Source organism: Mauremys mutica, unplaced genomic scaffold, assembly GCF_020497125.1.
Source record: "Mauremys mutica isolate MM-2020 ecotype Southern unplaced genomic scaffold, ASM2049712v1 Super-Scaffold_100210, whole genome shotgun sequence".
Lineage (NCBI taxonomy): Eukaryota > Metazoa > Chordata > Testudines > Geoemydidae > Mauremys > Mauremys mutica.
Genome location: NW_025423288.1, coordinates 52,870 through 65,934, shown reverse-complemented (window position 1 = coordinate 65,934; position 13,065 = coordinate 52,870). Strand labels below are relative to the sequence as shown.

At 52.9% G+C, this 13,065-nt stretch overlaps 2 non-coding genes across 2 annotated transcripts; both read left to right on the top strand.

Annotated features, from left to right (window-relative positions):
• Positions 1 to 1,743: 1,743 nt before the first annotated feature.
• On the top strand, positions 1,744 to 1,816 carry TRNAK-UUU. Its single transcript has one exon. It is a non-coding gene; the product is annotated as a tRNA-Lys (tRNA).
• A 7,916-nt stretch (positions 1,817 to 9,732) lies between these two features.
• Positions 9,733 to 9,806, top strand: TRNAI-AAU. The gene has a single exon. It is a non-coding gene; the product is annotated as a tRNA-Ile (tRNA).
• The last annotated feature ends 3,259 nt before the right edge of the window (positions 9,807 to 13,065 follow it).

Below are 13,065 nucleotides of genomic sequence, written 5' to 3'. Positions count from 1 at the left end.
GTTACAGTATGTTAGGATCGGTTAGCTAAATTTCAGTAAAATGATTGGTTAAGGAATAGCTAAGCAAAACTCAGGTTTTACTATATAGTCTGCAGTCAATCAGGAAGGCGGGGGGTGGGGGGGATGGGACCAGGGACTGGGGATGGGGGAATTGGGATCATGTTTTGCTGCAGTGGGAAATGGGAACGGGGATGGGAACAGAAACAGGGACACAGACAAGGCTCTGTGGTGTCAGAGCTGAGAAGGGGGACACTAAGGAAGGAAACTGGAATCATGCTTGCTGGACGTTCACCCCAATAAACATCGAATTGTTTGCGCCTTTGGACTTCGGGTATTGTTGCTCTCTGTTCATGCGAGAAGGACCAGGGAAGTGAGAGGGTGAAGGAATAAGCCCCCTAACACTGTCATTTGTTGCTCTAGGCTCCATTCACATCCCACTCCTGACACAATCACTGTCTTCTATCTGACGAAATAGCCTAATTTCAACCTCTCCTGTAACATTACACCACCAACTATTTAGCATTTGTATGAGAGAAGTTGGAGGGAATTCAAACATCTTCAAATGGCAAAACTTTTCCCCCGGCCTGGTCAGTGAATCCTATGGTGAGAAACTTTCTGTGCATTTCAGTTTCTTGTATTGTTGGATGGGGCCTGAGGTGCTGGAAGGGAAATGTCCATGGAAAACTTGGACATCACTGTTGTCCAGAAAAAGGCAGGTGTTAGACACAATCGCTTCTCGTATTCCCGTGGAATCTGAGTCTAGCTGAAGAATTTCTGTCTATCCTAGAGAGAATCATTCCATTGTAAATACAAATGAAATGAGATCTTCAGGTCGAGTCAGCGCCTTTTAAAAATATTTACTGAGAAAAAAGCCATTCTTTGCCTTGTTAATAAGGACAAGAAGCCCTCTTTTCCTTTCCATTTCAAATGCGAAATGAATGAAGATTCTTATTGAAAAACCTTCTGGTTTTTAGGGGAATTGAACCCAGGCCATGGCTGTTAAAACACAGGCACCTACTGCTTAAAGCACCAGAGAGGACTGTTTTTTTCTGACAACCAGTGCTGTTTTTCTCAGCCTCCTACTTCACCAATGTCAGACTCTGAGTGCAGTTAAGCTCTGGAATAGGCTCCCAAGGGTGTCTGTGGTGTCTCTGTCCTCAGAGGTTTTTAAGAACAGGTTGAACAAACCTCTGTCGAGGATACTCTACATATACTTGGTCCCATAGACAACCTGCTCTGGCTCTATCTGCTACCTTCATCGTGTTTGGATGTAAAGGTGGGAAATGATGGGGAAATTGGCCCTCGTTCAAGTTTAAATGTTGTAACTTCTACATCTAGACCAGGGTGGCCAACCTGAGACAATGTAACTGCCAAACGTGCACCTTTGTATGCAACTGCTGAGTCAGTTGTGAACCTTGCTACCATTATCATTATCCCTTTGAAATGATGATGGTGATGGACACTTGGCTGTATATCCCAGAGTGCCCTGGACATCTACAGGCTGCATTAGCCAATCCAACCATTTGGCACTTGCAGATGGGCACCTCTGTATTGTGCCTGAGTCTTGTACAGCTATGAATGGCTGGTAGATGCCGATATTTTCCCGTCTTTTTAACCAGCACTAATACCCAGCCAGGCCAGGGCTGGGAAGAGAGAGAGAGCAGCAGGTTTCCCCTATTGTGGCCATCTCGCTTTTTCTTGACTAGCTTCACCTCTGCACCAACTTGTACTTTTCCTATGTGAGCCTGGCTAGCTCAGTTGGCAGAGCATCAGGCTTTTAATCTGAAGGTCCAGGGTTCAAGTCCCTGGTCAGGTGAAAAACTTCTCATTATGAGTATAAAAATCTGTCTTTCTGGAGTCTTGTTCAGTGTTACTCTTTCTCTCCAGGATTTTGCCTTTCCTAAGAAGGGCCTTTCTTTGTGGGGGGGATTGAAGGAGCAACTCCTTGACATCCCCTCTGTCCTTGCAGGCTGGAGGAATAAAGTCCTCTGGGCATATAGCATGTTCCTCCCCTGCAGACACAAACACACAGAATATTCATAAGGAATTAGAATTAGAATCCACCACTTTCCTTGGGAGCTTGTTCCTGTCGTGAATCATCCTTGCTGTTGAATATTTGTGCCTTAGTAGTAATATGAATTTGTCTCTTTTCACCTTCCAGCCATTGGGTCTTGTTATGCCTTTCTCTGCTTGATTAAAGAGCCCTTTCATACCCAATATTTTCTCTCCATTAAGGCCCTTCAACACTTCAATGAAATCACCTTTCAATCTTCTTTTGATAAGCTAAACAGGTTGAGCTCGTTCAATAGCAAAGAGCCACCAAATGTTCTGAGGGCTGGAGAAAAATGTCTTCTAGGGAAAGTGGTGGATTCTCCATCTCTTGATATCATTTAATGAAGACTAGACGCCTTTCTGGAATGTGTTTGCCCCAAAAGTAGCTCTTGTGTCATACAGGAGGCCTGTGATATGCAGGGGGTCAAATAAGATGCTCTAGTTGTCTCTTCTGGCCATAAAGTTGACTAATTTCTGAAAAGCTGAATGTAGCATTGGGAGCAGCGTCTGATGTTTTCCTGTCTAGCCGGCTTGCTGCCTAGAACGAACGCTCCTTGAGTGGGTGATCCACAGGGAGTAGCTCAAACCTCCAAAGTGCCTGGCCAGGGGCAGGACATTAGCACAGCAAGGGAAGGGTGTGGCAGTGACATCACAAAGGCTTTTTGCAGGACCTCAGACTATTGGTCCAAGGTGTTGGGGAGGTGGTGACCTCACAGAGAGATGCTGACATCAACCAGGCAGGACAGGGGCGAGGGGCCAGGGAAACCTCAGAAACCCCTGTGGCTTTGCTTCAGCAAGTCTCCTTCTCCAGGTCTCTCTTTGAGGACTGAGAGAGTATTCGGGTTCAGGCATGTGAGCGCCAGGAGGAACCTCTTTCGAGTTTTCTCCTTCCCTTTTAGTGATTTTACTAGTAAACAGAAGTCCCTGTTTAGAAGGTAAGAGCCTCCTCGAGGTTTGAAACCTGTTCAGTCTGATCCATCTGGTGACCATTGAATTCTAGGCATGGAAAACACGAGCTTAAGGAGGCAGAATTTTATTGCGCACCTGGGATTTTGTCCCTTAGAATCACTGGGGTCATTAGGGTTTGTCCTTTTGGTTTCACCTTTTCCTCCATCCATCCCTCCCTCCTTTCTCTTTGTCTCTTGCTTCTTTTGTCTTTTCTCCTGTTCCCCTCCCAACACCAGGAAGGCATTTTTCTCCAGCCCTCAGAACACTTCGTGGCTCTTTGGTCATCAGACTCCTGAACTGCAGCTGGATGTGGTTCTTGTTCTTCTGCACAACATAGCTCCTGGAGAAGAGGGATCTGCAAATGTACATTCATATGATACCTTTGTTTAACTGATGAAAACATAAATTGACACTTTGAGGATTGAAACTGATTTCAGCTGATGGACAGCTTTGCTAGGTTTTTATGCATTTGGACAGCGAAATGTTGAGTGTTTACATTGATATCAAGCACTCCTGTATAGAGGAGCCCCTGAACATAATGGAGAATGGAAATGAAAATGTTTTCCTTTTTTTTAAAAAAAAGAAAGAGGGTTATAAGAGAACACGCAGGTTTGAACTAAGGACTACTTAAACTGCAGTCAGGCACTTTAACACTGAGCAATATCCCTATGACAACAGGACTATGGAATCATGATGTCCAGCACTTTGAAGGACAGACCCTGCTTCATCGAGGTCCTTTGCCATTCCCAGACCACAGGTGGTTTTAAAAATGGGGTTTGATTAAACTTCTTAAATGTGGCAAACACCACAGCTTGCGCACCCACAGATATAGCTTCTCCCACTGACATAGCTGCCACCTCTTGGGAAGTGGATTAATTGCACCCACAGAAAAACTCTCTCCTCTCAGTATAGAGCAGTGGTTCTCAAACTGTCAGGACCCCAAAGTGGGATGTGACCCTGTTTTAATGGGGTCCCCAGGGCTGGCATTAGACTTGTTGGTGCCTGGGGCTGAAACCAAAAGTCTGAGCCCCACCACCCAGGGCTGAATCCCTCAAGCTCTGGTTTTGCCCTCCCCTTACTGGGGCAGGGCTCAGGCTTTGTCTCCTCTGCCTCTGCTCAGTGTAGAGGGGCTTGGTGCGTCTTTCTAGTGTCAGGTAGTAAGTTGGGGTTTTTTTGGTAGAAAGGGGTTGCAGTGAAAGGAAGTTTGAGAAACCCTGGCACAGAGCCTCTGAGTATGTCTAGACTTGGCTCCCTGTGGGTGATCAGACACTGAAAGTGCAGCCATGGAGACACCACACCCCAGCCTTGCCCAGCAGGCAAGAATCAAACCTCCATAGACAAATGCCTGTTGCTTTTTAACCCATCTCCCTCAGCCACCACCACTTAACAAAGGGGCTTTTCTACACTCTGGTTCTGGTCTCACTGAAGGGTCATTTCCAGTTGTTTGCTCAGACCAGCATTAGGGGAAATGGTGCCCTGGGCAAAGCTTGTACTTTGGCACTTCCCCATTGCCCCTGGACGATCCCCACTCCCCCTTTACCGCTAGCTCCTGCACTCCCAACCCTTGCACCTCCTTCACCCCTAACTCCTGCCCCCTCCTGTGCCCCCTTTGCCCTTAACTCCCTGGGCCACCAGCCATTGCCCCTCTCCTGCAGCCCCTTCACATGGCTTCAGTGCTGGGGTCCCTGCACTTGTTCTCCCTTTCCCTGGGCTTTGGCATCACTAGCCCCTGCTTAGCAAGTAGGGTTCAGTGGTCCCCAAAAAGTGGGGCATGACTCCTAGGGGGACACAGAGGAACATTCATGGAGTCAATGAAATCAATTGAGCTTCTTCAGTCTCTCGCTGTAGACATTTCCCTTGTTTTTAAAGGCAAAAATCCTGATCTTTCCAACGGGAGCTGCTGCTTCAATGTTCAGTTTGGGGAAGGATTTGGCTGCACTCAGAGATCTGCCTGTGGGTTACAATCTGCGATCCGAAGGGTCGAACGCAAACAGCGTTTAGATGGGACCGTTAGTGCCGCCCCCGTGTGGCCAAAGGTTAGAACTGACCAGCAGAGCTTACAGCTGGAGCCTGGGACGCTCCTGAACGAACTGGGCACGAAGCCTCTCGCGTGGGACCCTCGCTGTGCAGCAGGAGGCGGAGGGAAGCTGATTGTCAGGGCTCAGGGCAGCTCCCTGCCAGGCTGAGCCGGTGTCTGTGCTAAGCTCGGCATCAATCAGGTGATTCTGGGCAGTTCGGGGTCCCCGGGCTCCTACAGGAGGGTGAAGCAGGTCACCCCTGGAGCAGGTTAAAGCTGCAGGGTGACAGTGGGGTTGCTGCCCCTGTGAACAGCTGCTGTAGCACCTCCTGGGCAGGACAGGGAGAGCCAGTTATACCCGCCCCCCAGCCTGTATCGGGGGATGGGAGCACTCACCCTGGGGACCCACACACCAGAGATCTGCTGGGGGGAGAGTGGCACCCACACACCCAGGATGTTGTGGGGGGGGACAAGGGCATCCACACTCCGGGATCCTCTGCAGAGGGACGGACACCCACACATCCAGGATTCTGTATGGGGGGCAGAGATTCCTGGGCTCTTGTGCGGGGGAAGGGGGCACCAAAACATCCGGGATCTTACCTGGGACGACAGCAGCGCCTGCAGCTCGACATGAGACGGGGACGGGGGAAGCAGGAGCATTTCCCTGTTCCAGGCTGTCCCCGTCTGGCCAAGGCACAGAGCTCACAAGCAGAGTTTAAAGCTCCAGCTGCCAAGCTACAAAGCAAGCCGGGCCCCATGGCTGGTGCCTGTGATCCCAGTGCCTGGGGAGGCTGAGGTTGGTGGATTGCTTGAGCTCAGGAGTTCTGGGCTGCAGGGGGCTGTGCCGATCGGGTGTCTGCACTAAGTTCAGCATCAATATGGTGATCCTGGGGAAGCTTGGGGTCCCCAGGTTGCCTAAGGAGGGGTGAACCAGCCCAGGTCGGAAACAGAGCAGGTCAAAACTCCTGTGCTGATCAGTAGTGGGATCGCACCTGTGAATAGCCCCTGCAGTGTAGCCTGGGCAAGACAGTGAGACACAGTCTCTTTTTAGACACCCCTACTCCACAGAGCCTGGAGTGGGGGATGGGAGCACCCACACGCTGGGGAATCTGACTTGGGGGGAGGGACGCACCCAAGCAACACGGACCTTGAAAAGAGGAACAGCGACACCCACACACCACAGAGCCTGGATGGGGGCACGGGAACCACACAGGGGAGCTAGTTCATGGGGTGGGGGGACACACCCTTATGCTCCATTGCACCATTCTTAATGAGAAGAACAGGGGCATCTGCACAACACGGATCCTTAACGAGCTGGGGGACACCCACACACTCCACTATTAACCAGGAGGGACAGGGGCACCAGACACCCCCAGTAGCATGGAGAACCCCTACATCCACCGGATCCCTCATGGGGGGTAAGACAGAGGGGATTGTAATGGGGCCCAGCGCACCCACGCACCAGGGATTGTTAAGGGTTGAAGGGACAGGGATACCCACACACACTGAGATCACGTCCTTGGAGGAACGCAAAACCTCCACAGAAGGACCTGGTCTGTTCCATGATGGCAGCCCAGCCTGGGTGAGTCAAAGTCTCTTTTTATACAGCCATGCCCCAGAGATCCTGACTAGGGGGAGAGAGACACCCACCCACCAGAGATCCTTAATGGTCTGGGTGCACCCACACACCAGGGATTCTTATGGGTGCGAGGAATGGAGACAGCCAGACACACTGAGATCACTTCCTCCAAGGAGCCTGGGCCAGACAGGGAGACACAGTCCCCCTTTACATATCTGCCAGACAACCTTCCTCCCACTCCCTCCACACAATGTTCTTATCTGGAGGTGAAGCCAGGGAAATCCCATGGAGGATTCTTAGCTGGGGAACTGGGGGGACCCACTTACCACCAGAGATTCTTAAGGGCAGGAGGAACAGAGACTCCCACCTCTGTGGCATGGGGGTGGGTCGCCTGCTGGGATCATCGGGGCATATTTCACCTCGTCAGCTCCCTTCCATTGACTTGGGGGCCCCTTGTTCGCTGCCTCTGGCACCCAGTTTAGCCTCCTTCCTGAGGGCTGAAACGCTTTGATCTATCTAAGGTCTGTGGGATCAATGTGTGTCATGGTGTAATTCTGTGTTATTCGGGGGTCAGACTAGCTGAGCTAATGGCCCCTTCTGCCCTTAAACACCATGAAAACATTTCCCTGGTTTCTCCTTGCGCCTGACAGACACCACGGTGAGGGGCCCAATAGAAGCTCCTGGACACAGCGCTCTGGCTCTTACGTTACTTGGGGATGTCAGCGCTTTCCTAGCAAAGCTGCTGCTAAAGCGCTGGATTTGGGGAACGGTTCGGCTCCGATTCAGAGATCTGCCTGCGGGGTGTGAACCTGCCACGAGGAGCGGGAAACGCAACCAGCAACGGGAGGCGTTGGCTGAGCTCCGGGCTGCCCCCGTGTGGCCAAAGCTTAGAACTGAGCAGCGGAGTTTAAAGCTGGCACTGGGAGCGACCTGAACACGCAGGGCACGAATGCTGCTGCGTGTGACGCTTGTTGGGTGGGCAGCTGAGTGTAGCTGATTGCCGGAGTTCAGGGCTGCACCCCCGGGTGCTGAGCAGGTTCCTGTGCTCAGGTTGGCCTCGCTATGATGGTTTCTGGGAAGTTTGGGGCCGCCAGTCTCCCTAAAGAGAGGGGAACCAGGCCATAAAAGGAGGCTTTCAAAACTCTGGTACGAATTGCCAGTGGCACTGACCCTGTGAAGAGCCACTGCAGCCCCGCCAGGGAGAGCCGGTCTCTCTTTGTGCAGCCCCCTCCATTCCTCAGGACAAGGGTTGTGCTCAAAGATCTGTGCCCCGTGTTTTTACCTCCATGTGAAGCGCGCAGAGCAAATAACCCTCAGCGCCTCAGCTCAGTTCCAGGCTCCACTTCCACTCGCTCAGGCAAGATGGTGCAGAGCAGGGCCGGCTTTAGGCCTATTCCACCAATTCCTCCGAATCGGGCCCCGCGCCTAAGAGGGCCCCACGTCCAGGGAGAATCCCTTCCCTGGCTAGAGGCGCCTTTTTAAATTTTAATCACCTGGCGGCGCTCTGGGTCTTCGGCGGCACTTCGGCGGCGGGTCCTTCAGTGCCGCCAAAGACCTGGAGTGAGTGAATGACCTGCCGCCGAAGACTCGGAGCACCACCCGGTGAGTACAAGCCCCGCACTTACTAAAGCCGGCCCTGGTGCAGAGGAGCCCCTGGGTGGCTGTGGGCCTGGGGAGGATGGCTTTTTATTTTTCGGCCTGACCGCTACGGGCAGCAAGGCCAAAAGTCAGATGGCTGGCTCTCCCGTCCACCACACTCATTAGGAGCCCTTAGTCGACAGGCTCGGAGAATGCGGGCGGCATCCCCCACTACCTTTCGCATGCAAAGCGAGCGCTCTGCCGCTTGAGCTAATTCCCCGCAGCTGGCCTGACTCTCAGGCACCGGGCAAAAAAAGGCAAGGGCTCTGTGGCCTTAAGCAGAACACAGCCTGAAATGGGGAGGGGGGCGTGCTACCCAGAGCTGGAGAAGGGGGTCCGAGTCCCTGCCACGCTCCTCGGCACAAACACCAACGCTCCCTCCCTGGAGTGTGTCTGGGCTGAGAGTTACCCCTGAAACAAGCACCAAACTTCAGAAGACAACGCAGGGATAGATCACTTGATGATTGCCTGCTCTGGCCATTGCCTCTGAAGCGCCTGGCATCGGTTACTGTCAGAAGACGTGATAGTGGCCTAGATGGACCATCGGTCTCACCCAGGAGGGCCGTTCTTATCTTCACCACTTTCCTCTATCCCAAGCAAAGCCAGGAGCAGGCCCAGCTCAGCAACTCTAGCAGGCTCCCTGGCCCCTGGCCCAGCATACAGCAAAACGACCCTGCCTCCGCCAGGATAGACAGGCACCGACTCCCTCTTCCAGACCAACGCAGCCCTTCCCCGCTTTGGCTGTCTCCAAGCTGTCTGCGTGCTCTGCTCTGCTCCACGGCTGCCATGCTGCCTGAGATCAGGAGGCTGCGAGGTCTCACGGTCTCAGCTGAGCTGGTATCGCGTGCCACCCCGCCCATCTCCTCATTCCCTTCATGGACCCCTGGGATGTGAGTAATTCTGTATTTGAGTGGCTCTCCCTCCCGGCCAATGAGCTTGGCGTAGACTAGCAGGGAGGGAGGAGGAAAGGGATTGTGCTCCAGTGAGAGCTCAGAAAGAAAGGTGCAGGTCCCCCACTAGAGCCCAGCACAGCAGAGCAAAGCAGAGCAGAGCAGGCTGGAGAATGTGTGTATGGGTCTGACTACTTCTCCCATGCTCTTCCATTTGAGCTAACTTCCCCCAGCTGTCGCCAGCCTCCCAGTCAGCGCAAGGGGGAGAAGGGCCGGGGTGGAAGAGCTTTGTGCTCCGCAATGGCTGGCTCTTTGGGAGGCCAAGCGGGGAGAGGGATGGAGGCCACTGGAGGAGCTGAGCCGGCTGACTGTCCATGGCTTCTAAAAGAAGGGCAAGAGAAGGTCCCGCAGCTGCCTTGCCGCTGGAGAATGCGGTCCTTGATCCTGCTGCCTCTCGCATGCGAAGCAAGCGCTCTACCACTTGAGCTAATTCCCCTACCTTGGCAAGTGCTGTCTTGATCCATTCATTCGATAACGGAGGCCACATTGTTCCCCGCGCCAGCCGGTGACTCCTTCCAAAAGGGTCAGGCAAGAGAGGGTACCCCGTAGGCCAGCTAGCTCAGCTGGTTAGAGCGTGGTGCTAATAATGCCAAGGTCATGGGTTCAAGCCCCATGCTGGCCACTCGGGGTGCAGCAGGGAGAGGGTGGCTTCTAGTCTTTTGGCTGACTGCTAGGGGTGGCAGAGGCCAAAACCAGGTGGGCCGGGAGCGGGCAAGAGCCCTGCTGGGCGCCGGGCAGGACGAGGCTCCGGACACCTCCTTGGTCTCCCCTCCCTGGGCTCCTTGCTCCACCTGCTGCCTGAAAGGAACTTGGGCCTGGGGAGGAGACGGGTGAGCCCGGCCGGCTGCCTTCCAGGCTCATAGGAGGCCAGGCTTGAGCTGCACGCCCGCGAAGCCAAAATCGCAGGCCTGCCGGCTCACCCCCATTGTCCACAGAGGGTTGACCTGATGGCCCGAATTCTTGCCGGCCGCCAGCTCCACCCAAATGGACCCGATGCCAGATCACGCTCCCCAGCCCAAGCCACAGAGGAAGGCTTAATCCTCGGCACCCCAACCTAGGGGAGAGGCTTCACACTCCGCCGGCGCAGGGTGACCTTTGGGACTTCCCTGGACACCATCCTCCCATCGCCCACAGCCAGACCCCCCAAGCCCACACTCGAGCCCACACCTCCGACAGGAAGGAGCAGGAGGACCACTCCGCCCAGGGGCACCACCACTCAAAGTCAGCTTCACTTGCTTCCTCTTCTACCCCTTTCCTCCCAAGTTATGCGCGCCTCACGGGAGCCGGCCCTGGGAAGACGCAGGCACGGCACTCTGACTGGCGCAAGCCAAACGCCCACACCGAGAGTTTAGCACGGGCTCTTGAGGCACTGGAGGAACCCCATGCAGATGCACTGACGGAGCTAAGCTTTACGGCCAAGGGCCCTACCTGTGCAGAAAGCCAACTTGCTTGTGAAAAAGACTCCTCTTTCGGCTCCCCTTCCAAACTTCCAAATGCCTCCAAATGGGAAAACACACACACTGAAACACCCAAACGGTCCTAACGCTGGGGCCAGGTGAAAAAGAAAAGCAAGGAAAAGATTTCTAAATGGCCACCCTGCCAGAGTCGTACAGCTCCGCAAGTGAAACCCGTGGGAGGGACATTACACAGAAAAGGGGAATGGAAAGCTGCCCAAATTGAGATGCTGTGGAAAGCTACAGCCCCATCGCTACTCCTACTCTGCACACTTCTTGCAACAGCTGATGAACGGCCAGGTGCTTTTCGCATCCAAGCCCACACCAGGGAAAGACCTTGAGAAGCTTCCCGTGGCTTGCCTGGTTCAGCTGGTCAGAATGTGGCACTCGTGGAGGCAAGATGGTGCAGAGGAGCCCCTGGGTGGCTGTGGGCCTGGGGAGGATGGCTTTTGATTTTTCGGCCTGACCGCTACAGGCAGCCAGGCCAAAAGTCAGATGGCCGGCTCTCCCATCCACCAAGCTCATCAGGAGCCCTTAGTTGACCGGCTCGGAGAATGCGGGCAGCGTCCCCCACTACCTCTCGCATGCAAAGCGAGCGCTCTGCCGCTTGAGCTAATTCCCCGCAGCTGGCCTGACTCTCAGGCACCGGGCAAAAAAAGGCAAGGGCTCTGTGGCCTTAAGCAGAACACAGCCTGAAATGGGGGGAGGGGGGCGTGCTACCCAGAGCTGGGGAAGGGGGTCCGAGTCCCAGCCACGCTCCTCGGCACAAACACCAACGCTCCCTCCCTGGAGTGTGTCTGAGCTGAGAGTTAGCCCCTGAAACAAGCACCAAGCTTCAGAAGACAACGCAGGGATAGATCACTTGATGATTGCCTGCTCTGGCCATTGCCTCTGAAGCACCTGGCATCGGTTACTGTCAGAAGACGTGATAGTGGCCTAGATGGACCATCGGTCTCACCCAGGAGGGCCGTTCTTATCTTCACCACTTTCCTCTAACCCAAGCAAAGCCAGAAGCAGGCCCAGCTCAGCAACTCTAGCAGACTCCCTGGCCTCTGGCCCAGCATACAGCAAAACGACCCTGCCTCCGCCAGGATAGACAGGCACCGACTCCCTCTTCCAGACCAACGCAGCCCTTCCCCGCTTTGGCTGTCTCCAAGCTGTCTGCGTGCTCTGCTCTGCTCCACGGCTGCCATGCTGCCTGAGATCAGGAGGCTGCGAGGTCTCACGGTCTCAGCTGAGCTGGTATCGCATGCCACCCCGCCCATCTCCTCATTCTCTTCATGGACCCCTGGTGTTGCATCGCAGGCGTATATGAACAAAGCTCCACAATCTGTGTGATTGGCAGCAAAGTCATTTATTTCTCTCCAGCATGCTCTTATATACAATTAAGGCCAAGCAATCAAGCAATTGCTAATTGGTTAATAAAATACACACAGGCACAACTGTAACTTCATAGGGTAACATCATCCTAGACAGCTTTCTAATTTATTATCCTATTATTGCTTGCTAGAGAGAAGTTAGCCAAGGCCAACTTCTCATAACAAAACTCACAGCCTAATTAACCCAACCTGAAAACCTAAACATCTCAAGCTTCCCACACTACCATCTGCCGAGCTAGCAAAATATTCCCAACACCTCCCCCCTTAACTCAAAATCAAAACAAAAAAAAAATCAATAGCAAAATATTCCCAACTCACAATATCAATACTACATTCACACAAGCCAAAGCAAAAAGGCAAATAAAACACCAGCTATCTAACTAAGCCGTAACAATATCTTCCGCAGTGCCCTACTCTTACCTATCACATCCCTCCTCCAGGTAACGCAAATGGCCCAAGGGGCCAGGAGGGTTCTGCCTGCTGTCGCGCCCGAGGACGCAGCCAAGGCCGGACCCACTTCGCCGGAATCCACCTAGGACCTTGAAAACAATCTCAGCTAGGCCACCTGGCATTCCCCTACTTTCTCATAACAACTTTATCTCATCCCTCTATTCTTGTAACCACGCTGCTGTAACTTTCCACCAAAGCAGCATAGGGAAGATGCAACCGGACATCTCCCCCCTATTCTTAAACACAAAACATTAAAAACATCCAATAAACTACACCAAACTTTATAGCAAAAGGCATGCAAAACAAACAAACAACAACAACAAAAAATAATATATCTTATGCTACAGGGCTCACCTATAACCATGCAATTCATAACATACAACACCAACAACATCAAACAAAACAAACATAAATCAACAAAAATAAAACAAATAAATGGAGTAAAATCTGCAGGATTCCCCCATACTCTATTGCACACCATCTTGTGACAAATTTCTATTACCAATCATCCCTCATATGTCAGGTGATCAAACTGACACTGAGGGAGGGGGGGGGGGTCCTAAAAAAAAACACAACATAAACCACAAACATTTTAACA